Raw genomic sequence first — 18,822 nt, forward strand, 5'->3', positions numbered from 1 at the left:
AATTTTAACTCAGAAACGTAAAGATGGACAAAATAGTGCTAGGCATTTTGTCCAGCATGCTAGAGATTCTGCCACCTTAATAGTAAAAATAATAATAATAGTGGTTTTGATTTTACAATATGTCAGCATTATAAAATCAAAACCACTGACAAATGGTATAAACATCATCCTGAAGCTGTGACTGAGGGAGAAAATGTGTCGATTCTATGGGTCTTCCCCGTGCAGACCGACAGGACTATAAAAGCCAATAAACCGGATATCATTATAAAAGATCAGACAAAAAGGATGTGTTTATTAATTGACATGAGTATTCCCTGTGATCACAATATAGCGGCGAAAGAATTTGACAAGATTAGTAAATATAAAGACCTGCTAATGGAAATTGAAAAAATGTGGCATCTCAAGGCGACTAAGTACCAGTGATTGTAGGATCTCTAGGAATGATAAAAAAAGGTACTGAAACCTATTTGAAAATGATTCCAGGCTTACCATCCCTACTGGAAGTGCAAAAAATCGTATTAACTGGAACGGCTCGTGTACTGAGAAGAGCACTATCGCTGTGAAAATAACATCCATCCATGAATTTATTTATTTATTAATTTTTAAATACATATTTTATCTGTGAATTTGCACGTGTAATCTGGGAATGCATACAATGCCCTTCTCTGCCCTAGGTGTATGGAAAACACTCGGCGAGAAACGGAAGAAAATTTGAAGAAAGAAGGAAAAAACATAATAATAATGATTTCAAATTTTTGGATAAGGCCAGCAATTTTTTCAGGAGACTGGGTAAGTCAATTATATTGACCCCTTAGGGCTCAATTTGAATTCAGAAGGTAAAGGCAGATGAAGTGTCATTAAGCCTTTTGTTCAACTCACTAATGATTCTACCAGCTCACCACCCTAGCTTAATAATAATAATAATAATGATAATAATAATCCTTTCTGCTATAGACACAAGGCTTGAAATTTGGAGAAGAGGGTCAGGCAATTACATTGACCCACCCCACCACCAAACCGGGCTCAAATGGTACTTATTTTAGTGCCCTAGAAAAGATGAAAGGTCAAGCCAACATCAGCAACAAATGATACCAATAATAATGGTTTCAAATTTGGCACAAGGCCATTAATTTCAGGGGAAGGGTTAAGTCAATTATAGCAAACCTAGTGCATAACTGGTACTTATTTTATTGACCCCTAAAGAGTAAAGTCGACCTTGGCAGAATTTGAATTCAGAAAGTAAAGACAGATGAAATACCAGTAAGCGTTCTGCCTGATATGCTACCGATTCTGCCAGCTCAAATAAAAATAATAAGAGCACTCAGAGAGCGCAAACCTCCACCAAGGCAACACCAACGTCCTCTCAACGATTAGCAGGAGATGATTTTTAGAATGAGAATATCTGAAATAAATTTGACTGTTCTCATAAACGAGGATACTAAAAATGAAGCTGACTGCTCTCAAAACTTAAGTAAAAAAAAACAGGAAAAATAATCCAGAATCCTTGTCCAGTACTGGATTGATCCATAAACCTAAGCAGTTTGTACCAGTCATGAGGCCAAACATCTCTGAAAGTTTCATCTGAATTTATCCAGTGGTTCTTGAGATATCTAGACTATGGCCAAACAAACAAACATACATGACTGAAAACAATACCTCCACTTTTGCTAAGGCGGAGGTAATAATAATAATAATAATAAAGGTTTCAAATTTTGTCACAAGGACAGCAATGTTGGTGGAAGGGGTGAATCAATTACATTGATCCCAGTGTTTCACTGGCATTTAGCTTATCGACCTCAAAAGGATAAAAAGCAAAGTCGACCTCAGTAGAATTTGAACCCAGAACATAGAGACAGAAGTACCGCTAAGCATTTCGTCCAGCATGCTAACAATTCTGTCAGGTCACCGCCTTAACAATAATAATAATAATAATAATCCTTTCCACTATAGGCACAAAGCTGCAATTTGATGGGGGAGGGGATTAGTTGATTACATTGACCCTAGTGCGTAACTGTTACTTATTTCATTGACCCCCTCCCCCCAAATGATGAAAGGCAAAGTCAACCTTGGTGGAATTTGATCTCAGAACGCAAGGACGGACGAAATGCTATTAAGCGTTTTGTCTGGCATGCTAATGATCCTGCAACTCGCTGCCTTAATAATAACAACAACAACAATGGATTTTAATTTAGCCACAAGGCCAACAATTTTTGATGGGTTGTGGGTGAGTTGATTGCATGGATCTGAGTTCTTGACTGGTACTGTATTTTAGTGACCTACTAAAGGAGAAGAGCATAGTTGGCCTAACCAGAACAAACACCCCCAAGGACTTTATTCTACCTTTCTAATAATCAATTCACTTCTGTTTTTTCCTGCAGTCAGTAACAGGCATTGTCTAGAGAAAACAATATGTACCAATGTCCCTGGTGTAGGTTCTCACAGTAGCTATGAGGGCCTGCGAGGAACACAAGGACCTGCAATGGCCATGAGGGTTTGCAGTGGTCATGAGGGTTTGCAGAGGCTATGAGAACCTGCAGAGGTCAAGGGGCCAGTAGCAGCCATGAGGATTTATAGTGGTTTTAGCAGGAGATGCAGGTGGTTCTGCAAGCTGGAAGGGATCATGAAGACCTGCTTGTAGGGGCCAGAAGCAAAAGACCTTCCACCAAACCAAACCAAACCAAGCAAAAAAAAAAGTTAAATCGTCCAGAATTTAATAGAGAAACACCACAATACCTGAAAATATCATCAGAGCCAGGTGAACTGAGTCCAAACAATGGAGAAGGAATAGCAAACTGTGACAAACGATGGGCTGATTTTTTCTTTTCTGCACTTCTTCGTTTAGCAGAATCGGAAGCCAGTTTTGCTTTTTCACCTTTTGCTTTTGGTCGACTGGTCTGGGTTGTTCGTTCTCCTTTCTCTTTCTCAATAACCTGCACGTCTTCAATATCAGATTCTTTAAACTTTTCCTCAAAGCCAATGTTTCTATTTGTTTAAATAAAATGGAGATTTCTATTAATCTTAAACAATCAGATTACAATAAAGATTGTTTGCCAACATAACATGGCAGTCCTAGATGAGGACAAATGTTGCTGTAATTTAGCCCCAGGACACAGATCATGTTGTATAGCCAGCTGGAGACAATGTCTCCTGGGGTTAAATTACAGCAACATTCGTCCTAAACCAGGACTGCCATGTTATATTGGCAAATAATCTTTACTCCAAAATACTGTTGCTGAATATCTCTTGTGAAATTTAAAAAATAGTAATTTTCTAATTTATAAATCAGTGACTAGTTGTCTGTTTGGAAACTATATATTTTGAACGGGAATTTGGCAGTGCCACCTCTAGCCAATTATTCTGTGCTGATGAAAGGAAATAATCTGGAAATCGAGATACACGGATATTGTTTTGAGCTGAGTGGGGGTTCTAAATGCCCTTGTTCGAAAATATAAGGACACAGATCGTGTCGTATAGCCAGCTGGAGATGATGTCTCCTGGGGCTAAAGTACAGCAACATTCGTCCTAAACCAGGACTGCCATGTTATGTTGGCAAACAATCTTTACTTACAAAATACTGTTGCTGAATATCTCTTGTTGTGAGATTAAAAAATAGTAATTTTCTAATTCAGATTACACTTGTCAAATGTAATGCTTATTTATCCATTCATCATCATCATGATCATCATCATTTCACATCCATTTTCCCTGCTGCTATGGATTGGACAGTTTGACAGGAGCTGCATCAAATTCCATTTACCTGTTTGGCAAGGTTTCTACAGCTTAATGCCTTTCCTAATGCCAACCACATCACAGAGTGGACAGTACATTTCGCATGGCACTGGCACCAGCAGGGCTGCCATGTTGTTTTGAATTAATCAATGATCTCATCGCTTTGAAATTCCAATGATGAGATTGTTTTCTTTAGAATGACATTGTCGGGCAGGTGTGACAGGCCAGATCTGGCCAACTTGAACATAAAACAAGTAGAATATAGTAATTTACAACATTGGTAGACTTCGACAGAGATTTTGAAAGAATAAATTTAGTAAATATCAATGTTTCAAAGTATTAGCTTTTTTATGCAGCAACAGCAGCAACCGCAGCCGTCGTCATCATCGTTTTAATGTCGACTTTCCATGTTCTCATGGATCAGAGTCTAGTGAGGCAGACTTTCTATGGCTGAAGCCATTCCTGTCACCAACTTTCACCTGTTTCTAAGCAATGTAATATTTTCACCATGGCTATTCTTTTATTCTTTTACTTGTCTCAGTCATTTGACTGCAGCCATGCTGGAGCACTACTTTTAGTCAAACAAATCGACCCCAGACTTATTCTTTGTAAACCCAACAGATTTCCATTGGTCTCTTTTGCCAAACCGCTAGTTTTGTGGATGTAAACACACCAACATCAGTTGTCAAATAATGGCAGGGGGATAAACACAGACACACAAGCATCATCATCATCATCATTTAACATCCACTTTCCATGCTGGCATGGGTTGGACAGTTTGACCAAGGGCTGGCGAGCCAGAAGGCAGCACCAGGCTCCAATCTGATATAGCATATACATATATATACACAATCATACACACCTGTGTGTGTGTGTGTGTGTATATATACATATATAAATTGGCTAGTGCAGTATTTCTTGACCCACTTTTGGGAGTGGTGCCGGCATGTCTGGAAGAAAAGCAACAGCCTTTTGTTTACTGGAAGACTAATGGCTTTTTGGAGGGACCTTTTGGCCTTGTGGGGTCAATTGGGGGTCAGAGAGATGTGAGGGCCGAAGAAGAGGAAGAATCTAGCAGTAGTGAGAAAGATAGAGTAAGGGATCTGAGAGCTGTCATGAGAGAATGACAGCAGCAGTGCGATAGAGATAGGCAGTTAGGGCTGAGAGCAGATAGAGAGGGTATAAGCAGTAGAGACAGATGGAGGGGTAGTGATAGAGGGTCAGTTGGTATTCGGTCGTCAAAGAGGACAGTTGGATTTTGGTTGTCAGGGCAGGCGGTTGGGATGCGAGAGCTGGGCAGGTTGGAACTAGCAGCGCAGAAAGGGATATATACAGAGGAATAAGCTGTACAGAGAGAGATGAACTACAATATGGGACACTGGCCATTCTAATTAGGAATTAAGGTATTTAATTGTATTGTTACGTGTTACGATGTAAAAGAAAAAAAAGAGAAAGAAGAAAGAGAAAGAAGAAAATAGAAAAAGTCTTTAAAGAACTGTGAACGTTATCTGTTGATGTGATTTGAAAAAGAACTGTGTCGCTACCGGACTGTTATATTGTTACTTGCATGTTTAAATGCTTTGATCTGTTGTATACCTGTATTGATTTGTTGTTTCCTTTAAATGCTTTGATGTTGTAACAATTGATTGTCATATAAACTAGTTGTTAAATGTAAGCCAGTTGTTGCCTTGCCGTTTTGTGTCTCTCTCGGTTGCCTCTCTGTATCTCTCTGTGCTGCTGCGGTTGTTGTTGTGTCTATCTCTCCTCTCTCTGGGTTCCGTGGCGAACTTGCCCGTTCGGGCAAGCGGCGACGGGTGATTCTGTAACAATACCATTATCTGGCATCGAGATAATGGTATATATGCAATATTCCAATATCCTTTGAGTAGAATCCAAAAGTCCAACAGAGTTTAATATGAGTCCTTCCAAATATAGAGTTTATAAGCAATGTAAGATTCCCTTATGAGTGAGATCCAGCAGATTTTTAAACTTGGTTATTTGCAGTTGGGAATTTATATACAGTGTTGCAGAGTCAAAGGCTTGTATTTAAAATGATCTAGAAATAGGGAGTCGTGGTTAGAATGACTGACGAACGACTTCCCAAACAGATCTTCTACTCCCAACTCAAAGACGGCAAGCGTACAAAAGGAGGCCAGAAGAAACGCTACAAGGACTCCCTGAAACCGAACCTCAAAAAGTGTGACATTGACTTCACCAACTGGGAGGAAACGGCAAAAAACAGACCACTCTGGAAAACCACCATCCACGAGGGAACGGCGAATTTCGAGTCGAAAACGTCTGCAGAGCTGGAGGAGAAAAGACGACGACGGCGGAAGGAGCGCCAACAACAACCATGTGCGACTCTCCCTTCAGGCACTAGATGTCCGCACTGTGACCGATCTTTTCGAGCAAGAATTGGTCTTATCAGTCACCTGCGGACTCACCAATAAATTTGCGCGAAGACCATCATCCTCGACCTTGAGGGATTGCCATAGTATATACCATTATGCCTATAAAACGGATTTACAACTTCAATACCCATACATATCTTGCATATATTTTCTTTCCTCCACCTCACACTCTGTTTTGTATCACATCTAAACTAACTATGACTTAACTTTCCTCTCACACCGTTTCCGATGAAGGGATATTATTAATTAATATCCTAGAAATGGCTGTAAGACCTATCTATAAATGCTCTAATATCTATACAGACTTGGTTTTTTTAAATCTTATTACGCAAAAAATTCTTTTATATATATATATATATATATATATATATATATATATTTAAATATATATGACAGGCTTCTTTCAGTTTCCATCAACCAAATCCACTCACAAGGCTTCGGTTGGCCTGAGGCTATAGGAGATACTTGCCCAAAGTGCCACGCAGTGGGACTGAACCTGGAAACATGTAGTAGGAAAGCAAGCTTCCTACCATACAGCTATGCCTGGGGAAGATTTTAATAATAATCATATCTTTTACTTGTTTCAGTCATTAGACTGTGGCCCTGCTGGGGCACTGCCTTCAGTGATTTCAGTTGAATGAAACGAATCGACCCGAGTACTTTTTACATAATCTGGTAGTTATTCCATCAGTCAACTGCCAAGTTATAGGGACATAAACACACCAAAGCCACTTATCAAGCAACGGTGGGGGACAAACACACACACACACACACACACACACACAACAAATTTACTCACAAGGCTTTGGTCAGTCTAAGGCTATTGTAGAAAATAGTTGCAGTGGGACTGAACCTATAACCATGTGGATGAGAAGCAAATATATTACAACACAACTACACCTGCACCAATATAAATATTAAAAATGTTTTCACCACTAAAGATAAGTCGAACGGAGCAAACAATTATAATCTCTAGAATCACCCTTTTAATCTCACTTTAGTTGCCTTTATTCCACCATTAAACAGGGAGAAAGACTATGAGGATTTCTCTTCCACCAGATACCCACCCATCTTAGCAGTTTCTTGACCAGTTCATTATTATATTTGACATGTAAAAGTCATTAATTAACTTTGATAGATAAAGAGGAAAAAAATTAAAACATTGAAAGCTTTTTAAAAATTATATCTCATGCTAACATGCTATCTTAAAGATAGCATGTTGGTAAACCTATGCATATATATCCGCTGGATGTGTAATGCCAGTGTGCATACATGACAGAGTGTAAGCGCCCTGAGAAAAAAGTTGGATTTAAGAAGCATCAGATGTGGTGTGCAAGAGAGACAACTGCACTGGTATGGTCATGAGTTGTGAATGAATGAAGACAGCTGTATGGAAAAGTGTTACAACCTAGCAGATGAGGAAACCTGTGGAAGAGGTGGTGTCACATGAAAAGCACTGGTGATAGTGCCACATAAAAATCGCTGATGATAGCGCCATTTAAAAAACACTGGTGATGGTTCCACATAAAAGGCACTGGTGAGGGTGCCACATAAAAAGCACCAGCAATGGTGTCATGTAAAAAGCACCTAGTACACTCTGTCAAGTGACTGGGACTAAGAAGGATATGCAGCTGTAGAAACCATGCCACAACAAATGGAATCTAGTGTGGCACCTCCTGGACTTACCAGCTCGTCAAATCAGCCAACCCAAAACCAGCAAGGGAAACTGATGTTAAATGATGATGATACATACGTGTGTGTGTGTGTGTGTGTGTGTGTATACATATTGATATACACACATACACACACACATACATAACTGCATTTTCTTTCGGTTATATAACATTGTAAACCATACTTACGGATCTGAAGGAGAAGAGGCCACAAATATGTATTGTTTCGATATCTCAGGCCCAGCTGGAGGTTTTCTCTTCAATGGATATTGCACAACAGCAAATGTAGATGGGGGTGGTATAGGTGGACCTTTGGGGCCTAAACCCAGGCCATCCAAAACCTAACAAAACAGAATGTAAAATTCATAAACATTCAACTAAGAAAATGTCAGCAAAAGCAATAACAGCAGTTTCATATTTTGGGGACTTTTGAGGGGAGGGGCTTTGGTCATTACCATCAACCTCAGTACTTGACTGGTATTTTCTTTAATTAGAACGATGGGCGAAATGCTTAGCGGTATTTCGTCTGCCGCTACGTTCTGAGTTCAATTTCCGCCGAGGTCAACTTTGCCCTTCATCCTTTCGGGGTCGATTAAATAAGTACCAGTTATGCACTGGGGTCAATATAATTGACTTAATCCGTTTGTCTGTCCTTGTTTGTCCTCTCTGTGTTTAGCCCCTTGTGGGTGGTAAAGAAACAGGTATTTTCTTTTATCAAGCCAAGAGGAATGAAAGCAAAGTTGACTCTCACCATGGAATTTGAACTCAGAACATGGTGAGTAGGAATAAATGCTGCAAAGTATTTTCCTAATGCTCCAAGAATTCTACCGGTTTGCTGCCTTAATCCTCCTCCTCATCATCCTCATGGTTTAATGCTCTCTTTCCATGCTGGTATGGGTTGGATGGTTTAACAGGAACTGGCAAGTCAGAAGACTGCACCAAGCTCTGCCATCTGGATTTGGCTTGGTTCCCATGGTTGGATGCCCTTCCTAACACTAGCAACCACTTTATGGGTGTGTGCCAGGTGCTTTATATGTGGCACCATCAGCATTGAGATTAGCAATTAACTTGGGGGACAAGACACACCCCACTCAACTGAGGGGAAGAGGAAGATTATTGAGGGAAGTGATGAGGGAGTATGAATGGAGGGACAGGAACAGGGGTTTCGCAGTAGAGGAAGAGATACAATGGCTACCTTGAATGGAGAGAGAGAGAGAGAGAGGTGGTGAATATGTAATAAGGTAGGGGGTACACTCAAGTCAGAGGAAGGTGTATACAAATGAAGTGGGACCAGGGCTTGGATGGGTGAGTGGATGGGTAAGCAGGGACGGGGGACTGTAGTGAGTGGACACAGGTAGAGAGAGTGGGAGGGTTAGGAGTATGAGAGGAAGAGATTTAATAAGGACAAATTGTGTGCAGGTAGGTTTGGGCCATCAGTTTTTATGAGAGTGAGTTTGTTGATACCACTGACCCCCCAGTATTTAACAGGTACTTTATTTCATCAACTCCAGAAGAATGAAACACAATGGTGACCTTGGTGGATTTTGAGCTGCTGCTGCTCTCTCTTTTACTTGCTTGTTTCTTGTTTCAGTCATTTGACTACGGCCATGCTGGAGTACTGCCCTTAGTCAAACAAATCGACCCCAGGACTTATTCTTTGTAAGCTTAGTACTTATTCTATCAGACTCTTTTGCTGAACCGCTAAGTTATGGGGACATAAACACACCAGCATCGGTTGTCAAGCAATGTTGTGGGGGACAAACATATACACACACACATACATATATATATATATTTATATATACATATATATGACGAGCTTCTTTCAGTTTCCTTCTACCAAATCCACTCACAAGGCTTTGGTCGGCCTGAGGCTATAGAAGACACTTGCCTAAGGTGCCACACAGTGAGACTGAACCTGGAACTATGTGGTTCATAAGCAAGCTACTTACCATACAGCCACTCCTGCACCTACAGCTAATAATAATAATAATAATAATAATCCTTTCTACTATAGGCACAAGGCCTGAAATTTGGGGGAGAGGGATAGTTGATGACATCGACCCCCCAGTACTCAAATGGTACTTAATTTATCTACCCTGAAAGGATGAAAGGCAAAGTGGACATCAGAATTTCAATTCAAAATGTGAGGACAGACGAAATGTCACTAAGCATTTTGCTTAGACTGCTAACGATTCTGCCAGCTCACCACCTTAACAATAATAACAACAAGTATATATACCATACAGAAAATAACACTACTAGACACCACACACATCCTAAGTAAAACACTTTCAATACAGTAAAAATAAGAGCATCACAACAAACCACAGCACATACCCAAGGCACACAGAGCTGTGCTCAGTAGTGCAGTGAAAGCAAGTGACAAAAATAAGACTACTAAATAATAATAATAATAATAATATTAATAATAATAATGATAAAAATGTTATCATGTACATTGTTTTGTCTTGGTATAAAAGATGGCCTACAGCAAACATTCTGCTCAATACCACAGATTTGCTTGTCAGTTGTTTGACCGTAACCAGTTGAACATGTCCTTTAGTGGCTGACGATATGTGCATCTCTGATCATGGGCAGAAGTAGTGGGGGAGCATCATAGCCATGTGTTGAGAGGGATTCTTGGCAGTTTGGATAATTCACCTCTGGAAACATAGATGTTTCGTTCAACATCCTTAAACAACCCTTATTCAGGGACCTTTTGAGCGGGATGGGTTACTCGACCAGAAGAAAATTCTAACTGGGCCCCACCTGCAAGGTCATGTGTTGTTTATTTTGATATGAGATCACCATGTTGCACACACATGGTTGTGATGCACGTGCCTGGTGTACCCTTATCAGATGGGTAGTCATGTTGGGTATACTGGGCTTCATATATGTTACCCCAGTGTCACTTTGATGGCATGTACTGCTTTCTCACTCAATAATAATAACAATGATGATGATGATAATAATAATAATGATAATAATAATAATCTTTTCTACTATAGGCACAAGGCCGTAAATTTGGGCACTAGTCGTTTACATTGACCCCAGTGTTTCACTGGTACTTAATTTTTTTAAAACTCAGAACATAAGGATGAGCAAAATACTGCTAAGCATTTTGCCTGACGTGCTAATGATTCTGCCAGCTTACTGCCTTAATAATGATGATAAAACTGCTGACAAATGGTACAAGCATAACCCTTAGGCTGTAACTGAGGGAGAAAATGTAACTACTCTTTGGGACTTCCCAGTATGTACAGGTAGGACCACCAAAGCAAACAAACCAGATGTTGTTGTGAAAGACCAAAGCAATAAAGTCTGTTTATTGATTGACGTGAGCAAACCCTGTAACCTTAATATGTTGGCAAAAGAATTTGATAAGCTCAGAAGATATAAAGATCTGCTAATCAAAATTGAAAGGATGTGGCATCTCAAGACAGTTACAATACCAGTAATTGTAGGAGTACTTGGAATGATCAAAAACGGAATTGAAAATTATTTAAGAATGATCCCTGGCTTACCATCCATACATGAAGTGCAAAAGATTGTCTTAAGTGGTACGTCACACGTATTGGAAAGAGCATTGTCGCTGTGAATTTTCTTTCTTTTTTCCACCTTTATTTTATTTGTTTACTTTTCTATTTTTCATTTTTTCCCTTTTTTTTTCTATCACATGACTGTAAATGAACAATCTAGTGTGCTTGTTTTAATGGCCTACCAATGTATACAGTACATTTCTCTACCTTACGCATCAGGAAGACAGGCGGCAAGAAATGGAAACAGAATTTGAAGAAGAAGAAGAAGAAGAAGAGCAGCAGCAGCACCACCAACAACAAGTGGGATAATAATAATAATAACAACAAAAGTGGAAGAGAAGGAGGGCTGGTGATCCATGTTGTTAAGTGGATGTGCTAAGTTGGCCAAGTGAGGGTGCAAAAGATGACTGGATAATGTTGCCAGATCAATCCACTGGATGATCTCAGGGAAATGTGGAATTGTCAGAGCTAAATGACAGGAGCAGAAGTCAGGAGTGTTAGAGAATGACAAATTAAAGCTTTTGTGAGACTTCACCATTCAATGTGGTACAGAATGATTGAGGCAAGAAGGCCAGACATTGTAGTCACCAACAAGAAAGAAAAAAAGGGGCCCACATATCTCTATCCCAGAGGATGGTAGGGTGCAAGATAAAGAGTATGAAACGATGGAGAAGTATGAGCCACTGAAGAAGGAGGCTGGAAAGTTGTGAAAGATGAAAATGAGTTTAATGATTCCAATGGCGATCAGAGCATAACAGACAGATCCAAGAACTGTGTGAATAAATTTGAATTGATGCAAGGCTACAGGTCATGCAGAAGGATTTTTGAGAAAAGTCCCATCTATGTAAGGTAGAGGAGAGGAAGCAGTAAGGGATCTTTGTTGACTTGTTGACTGCTCCTGACAGAAATATCAAGAATGTTTATCATATGAAAAAGAAAAGTGAAGTTCCTTCCCGAGTCATGTAGACTCATAGGGATGGTTTCCATGTTTCCATGGCATACATTTGCTCCAGCTGGACAGGACACAGGTCCATTGCAGGATAACTCAGCTGAGTGGATTGGAGCAACATGAAATGAAGTGTTTTGCTCAAGAACACAACACACAGCCTGGTCCAGGAATTGAAACAACAATCTTATGATAACGAGTCCAACACCCTAACCACTAAGCTATGCACTTCCACTGTTTATCATATAAGTTTCTTAGACTTAGAAATACTGAAACAATAATAACAACAATAATCATAATCATCATCGTCATCATTTAACGTCCGCTTTTCATGTTGGCATGAGTTGGACAGTTTGACTAAGGACTGGTGAGCCAGATGCGTGCACCAGGCTCCAATCTGATCTGGCAGAGTTTCTACAGCTGGATGCCCTTCCTAACGCCAATCATTCTGATTGTGTAGTTTGTGCTTTTTACATGCCACCGGCACAAGAGCCAGTCAGGTGGTTCTGGCAATGACCACATTCAAAGAAGTTTTTACGTGCTACCTGCACAGGAGCCAGTCCAGCAGCACTGGCAACGACCACGCTCAAATGTTGTTTTACATGTGTCACCAGCACATGTGCTGGTAAGGCAACGCTGGTAATGATCACGCTCGAATGGTGCTTTTCACATGTCACTGGCATGGGAGCCAGTCCATGGCCCTGGCAATGATCACACTTGGATGTGCTTTTAATGTTCCACTGGCACGTGTGCCAATCAGGCGGTTAATAATAATTCTTTCTAATTATGGTACAATGCCAACAATTTTGAGGGGAGGGGCAAGTTGATGACAAAAGGTAGGTAACAGTAATTTACAGTTAATGAATCCAAATTACAAACTTTGATAATTACAAAAACACCAGATCAGATTGAGCTTGGTGCAGCCTTCCGGCTCACCAGTCCTCAGTCAAACTGTCCAACCCATGCCAGCATGGAAAGCAGACGTTAAACTATGATGATGATTGTTGAAGTAACCATGGCAATGGCTGAAACAGATTGCAGTTCCTGTTTCCATTTGATAGATGTAAGTCTGTATAGGGAACCTGTTTCTTCCTAAGTTATGTTCACAACTACACCTAAAATTAATCTAACCCTTTTGATACCAACTAACCAACCAACATACCCATTCGACTAAGGCCTCCCTGGATCTACAATACAAACTTCCAGTTTTAATCTCATCTAAATTAGAATTTTCCTTCAAAATTCCATACTAATTGATGTTCCAAACTCCACAAAAAACTGTTTAAGAATGACAAAATTATTTCAATAAGTTTTGTGGTTGTGTGGTAAGAAGTTTGCTTTCCAATCACATGTTTCTAGGTTCAGTCCCACTGCACGGTACCATGGACAGGTGTCTTCTACTATAGCCTTGGGCCAACCAAAGCCTTGTGAGTGGATTTGGTAGATGGAAACTGAAAGAAGCCGTCATGTGTGTGTTTGTGCTTGCATCCAACCACTGCTTGTTGATGTATTTATATCCCTGTAACTTAGCAGTTCAGCAAAAGAGACCAATAGACTAAGTCCCAAGATTAAAAAGAAGATAAGTACTGGGGCTGATTCATTTAAGTGAAATACTCCAAGGTGGTGCCCCAGCATGGCCACAGTTTAATGACTCAAAACAAATAAAAGATGAAAGATTATTTTTTAAATTAACCGAAACAAACAAAATGGATTCCAATAGAAATATGGCAACAAAAGGGTAAAAACAAGACTGCATGAACAATAAGATTTAAATTTATAGATTTTTGTTGTTGTTGTTGTTGTAATTTAAAAACAGGGAGAAGAGAAAAATCATAAGAATTACACAATCTTAATATTTCAAACAAAGGAACTTACTTCAGTAACAACTGGAAGTTTGCTGCTATTCAAGATTTGATTGAGATAGGATGCGTCAGTTTCGGAACAGTCAACGAGGATGTGAGGAACTCCAAGAGAAGGATCGATCTTTTCTTTATTGACTTCAGGTTCATCTGCAGAAATGTAAATCCCAGAACATTTCTTTTCCAAGTGTATGGCCGATGGCTGGAAATTGAAATAAGATATGTGTCAGAGAATGGAATATTCCAAGGCCAGAAAATGAGTTTTCTTCAAGAAAAATAGAAGGGTGAGATTGTGGTGGCAGCACTGGTGGTGATAATAAAAAAAATGGCACTCTTGTCAGTTATGACAATGAATGTTCCAGTTCATCCAATTGATGGAACAGCCTGCTTGTGAGATTAACATGAAAGTGGTCGAGCACTCCACAGACACATATACCTATTTCTTTACTACCCACAAGGGGCTAAACACAGAGAGGACAAACAAGGACAGACAAACGGATTAAGTCGATTATATCAACCCCAGTGCATAACTAGTACTAAATTTATCGACCCCGAAAGTCGACCTCAGCAGAATCTGAACTCAGAACGTAACGGCGGACGAAATACTGCAAAGCATTTTGCCCAGCGTGCTAACGTTTCTGCCAGCTCGCCGCCTCATACACATATACCCTTAACGTGGTTGAGTGTGTCAACATGGCCCTTTGAATTATGGGTACAATTCATTCTTGCCAGCTGAGTGGACTGGAGCAATAAGTGATAAAGTGTCATGCTCAAGGACGCAATGCACGGCCGGGAATCGAACTCACAATTTCACGACCATGAGCCCAATACCCTAACCACTAAGCCACAAGCCTTCATAGAGGTGGTAATGATGGTGATGATAATAGAGGAATCTGTCATAGTAGGGCTGAGAGTGAGGAAGAGGATAAAAATTGGTGGAGGGTTGGGGGTGGTAAGAGTAGAATCTCTAACAGAAGTGCTAATAATGATGATAGTGGAATCGAGTGGTTAGATTTTCCAGATTTGCTTTAATTTGTTAATTTTCTCTCTCTCTCTCTCTCTCTACTGCTCTTCTTCATTAACCTTCCATCTACCACTCACCTTCTCTCCGATGCACTCTACTACACAATCATCAGATCAGTCCCTGTTTAATTCCCCCCCTTTCATCACTCCTCTACCTCCCTACCATCATGATGCTTGTATAATGAGAAACAGCATCACCCTCACCCTTCCTTATGGCTGGCCCTTACTTTGTTCCTACTGACACTAAAAGAAGACAAGGTAAAATCACGAGAGAGCCTCTACATGGTAATGCCAGCATGCTTGATGTAGCAGACAATCTCCCTCATCTCATCAGCAGCAACAGCATGCTGGCATGATTTGGATGGTTTGATGGGCTGCACTGAGTTCCTGCATCAACTTTGACAGAGGTTCCATGGTTGGATGCCCTTCCTGTCACCAACCAGTTTATATTTTCCATGGCACCTGCATTTGAGAGGCAACCTCACTTACCCTTCCTGTTGCACTCCTATTCCTGTGAAACATGAAAACAAGAGAATCAGGAAAAGGAGAGCAACAGGAAAAGAGAAACCGGAAAAGGAGAGCAACAGAAAAAGGAGAGCAACAGGAAATGAACAAAAACAGGAAAACCAGAGTATCAGGAACACGAGTGGAATGGGAAAAGGAGAGGAACACGAAAAGGAGAGCAATAGGAAAAGAAGAGAAATAGGAAAAGGAGAGCAACAGGAAACGTAGAGCAACAGGAAAAGGAGTGAAAGAGAAAACTAGAGAATCAGGAAAACGAGAGCAAAGGGAAAAGAAGAGAAACAGTAGAGCAACAGGAAAAGGAGAGCAACAGAAAAAGGAGAGAAACAAGAAATGGAGAGAAAGAGGAAAAGGAAAGAAACAGGAAATGTAAAGAGGAAAAGGAGAGCAACAGGAAATGAGGGGAAACGGAGAGCAACAGGTAAAGGAAAGAAACTGGAAAAAGGAGAGAATCAGGAAACGAGAGCAAAATGAATGGGAGTGAAACATGAAAACAAGAGAATTAGGAAAAGGAGAGCAACAGAAAAGGAGAGCAACAGGAAACGGAGAGAAACAAGAAATGAAGGGAAACAGAAAACAGAGAAAAACAGGAAAAGGAGAGAAACACAAAATCGAGAGTAATGACAGGAGAAAAGCCATGCTACAGTTTTAAGTATGCAATACTTCCACAACCTGGCCATTATTCACTTTGCAAATTTTTAACTGAATTCCACTTTTTAGTCTCAACCTTATTCCACTCTCTGATTCTGCTATGAATTAATGACAAGTAATGGAAGAGATTTCATTAAATTCTTCAACTTACGTGAAACTTGTCTTTCTCCCTTTCTGCTTCGCGGAATTTGTCTACAGGAAAATAAGAAGACAAGAACTAAAGTTCCATATTTAAGAGATGAGGAATTATGTACATTATTTACATTTGATGGGCATTTGTCCTCATCTTGTTTCGGCTGATATACCCTCCAAACTTCATCAGGTGTCTTGGGGAAATTTCGAACCTGGGTTCTCATTCCTAAGGTATTTTTCAATGTTATTATTATTATTATTAATCATATTGAGGTCACTTCCTGGAATCAAACTCGGAATCTTGGGGTTAGTAGCCCGTGCTCTTAAACTTAGGAATGAGAACACAGGTTTGAAATTTTCCCAAGACACCTGATGAAGGCTGGAGGGAATATCAGCCGAAACGTTGGGTTAACAACAAACAAGATAGGGGACAAATGTGTAAATAATGCAACTACTCCAATGGGTTTCTGGATTACCAAAATCAGAGTCTGTGGACCTTATATCGACAAGTTCAGCTGTCGCTGGGGATTAAAACCATTTCCTTCTCTAACATCGTTTAGAGTCTAAGTTTAGCAGACATTCCTAGGACTAAGTAATGAGAGCATTTAATGTCATTTTTCAGATAAAAAAAAGATTAACCCTTTAGCTACCAGTCCAGCTATGACCATCCCTGCTTTCATGATATCAAATCTCTGTTTTAATGTAATCTAAATTAAAACCTTCAATCAAAATTTTACCTTAATTACATTTCAAAAATCTGCTTAGTCATGACAAACGTAATTGAAACAAAGGATTTCAAAAGAAAAATGGCAACAAAACGGTTAAAGGAAGATTTTTTTGAGTGAAGAATGTTTTTTCTTCCATTACAAAGCAAAACAAAGTTTAGTATTTCATCATCAGCAGCAGCATCCTCATCATCCTCACCAGCATCACCATCCTCATCATCATCATCCTCATTAGCATCAGCATCCTCATCATCATCGGCATCACCATCCTCATCTGCAGCAGCAGCATCACCATCCTCATCATCATCAGCATGAACTGGTCAACAACCTTCATGATTTCCCTGGTTCCACATGTGGTTTCCGCCGGTCAGTGTTGTGCATGACCTCTGAGTACTGATTGTGAGGTCAAGTGAGATTACACCATACACTCTGGCATCTAGTGCTTTCTGGGAAGTGACCTAATAGGCCAAGCATGTTGAAGTTTTGCCCCCTGTTTAGTCTGTCTTTTTCCCCCCTCATTGTCCAGTCACATCATGTGAAAAGCGCCTGCACTGATGCCACATAAAAAGTTTCCATTCTGGTTCCATGTAAAAATCACACCTGTGTTCGTGCCCCCAGCACCCAGAGTACACACCTGTAAAGTGGTTGGTGTTAGTAAGGACATCCAGCTGTAGAGACCATACCACAACAGACAACTGGATCCTGGGGCAGATCTCCGGCTTGCTGGATCCTCTCACACCATCTAACCCATTCCAGCATGGAAAACAGACATTGAAATGATGATGATGATGATGATGATGATAATGATGGTGACGATGACAATGATAATGGTGGTGGTGATGATGATGATGATGATGATGATGATGGTGACGATGATGGTGGTGGTGGTGATGATGATGATAATGGTGGTGGTGGTGATGACTGATGATGGTGATGATGATGATGGTAGTGATGATGATGGTGGTGATGATGATAATGGTGGTGATGATGGTGGTGGTGATGGTGATGATGGTAGTGATGATGGTGGTGGTGGTGGTGATGATGATGGTGGTGATGATGGTGGTGATGATGATGGTGGTGATGATGGTGGTGGTGGTGATGATGGTGGTGGTGGTGGTGGTGGTGGTGGTGATGGTGATGATGGTGGTGGTGATGGTGGTGGTGGTGATGATTCATTTACTTCTCTTGCACTCCCAAGTCTGTTTTCTCCGCACAGACTAAACACTTTATTTAGTTCTTCTTTCTCAGACCTCTGCTCTCTCTCAAAACACTCCTCACGATTATGTCTTTCTCCAAACACCAATCTGCAGAAAATAAGACCAAAAACAGAAGATGAATCACATCAATTTCACTAAGCTATTCCTGTCCCCAGTTTAGAAGGGCCCAAAACGGCACATCCCCTCCTCCATGTGCAAATCTAAAGCAAAAATAAACACACACACACACCTATGAATACAACGGGACATCCTCTTTAAATCTGAAACCTAATTGCCCTTACCTTTCACTCGGACATTCTTTTTCGCTGAATGGCCACCAATGTCTTCCACTTCAGATTTCTCTGACGGACTCAGTGGGTATTTGGCTTGCAATGAGACGCGGTCCCAAAATT

General features: G+C 40.3%; 1 protein-coding gene across 1 annotated transcript in view; it reads right to left on the reverse strand.

The window, feature by feature from the left end:
- LOC115212270 (hydrocephalus-inducing protein-like) overlaps positions 1 to 18,816 on the reverse strand; it is a 158,402-nt gene extending 139,586 nt beyond the window's left edge. Inside the window, exons 1-5 of the mRNA XM_029781112.2 lie at positions 18,712 to 18,816; positions 16,508 to 16,548; positions 14,177 to 14,362; positions 8,003 to 8,154; positions 2,734 to 2,982 (exon numbers count right to left, since the gene is read on the reverse strand). The gene's annotated coding sequence lies outside the window, so the exon portion shown is untranslated. The remainder of the gene's footprint in view (positions 1 to 2,733; positions 2,983 to 8,002; positions 8,155 to 14,176; positions 14,363 to 16,507; positions 16,549 to 18,711) is intronic.
- Between the last annotated feature and the right edge of the window lie 6 nt (positions 18,817 to 18,822).

Source organism: Octopus sinensis, linkage group LG1 (genome assembly GCF_006345805.1).
Source record: "Octopus sinensis linkage group LG1, ASM634580v1, whole genome shotgun sequence".
Lineage (NCBI taxonomy): Eukaryota > Metazoa > Mollusca > Cephalopoda > Octopoda > Octopodidae > Octopus > Octopus sinensis.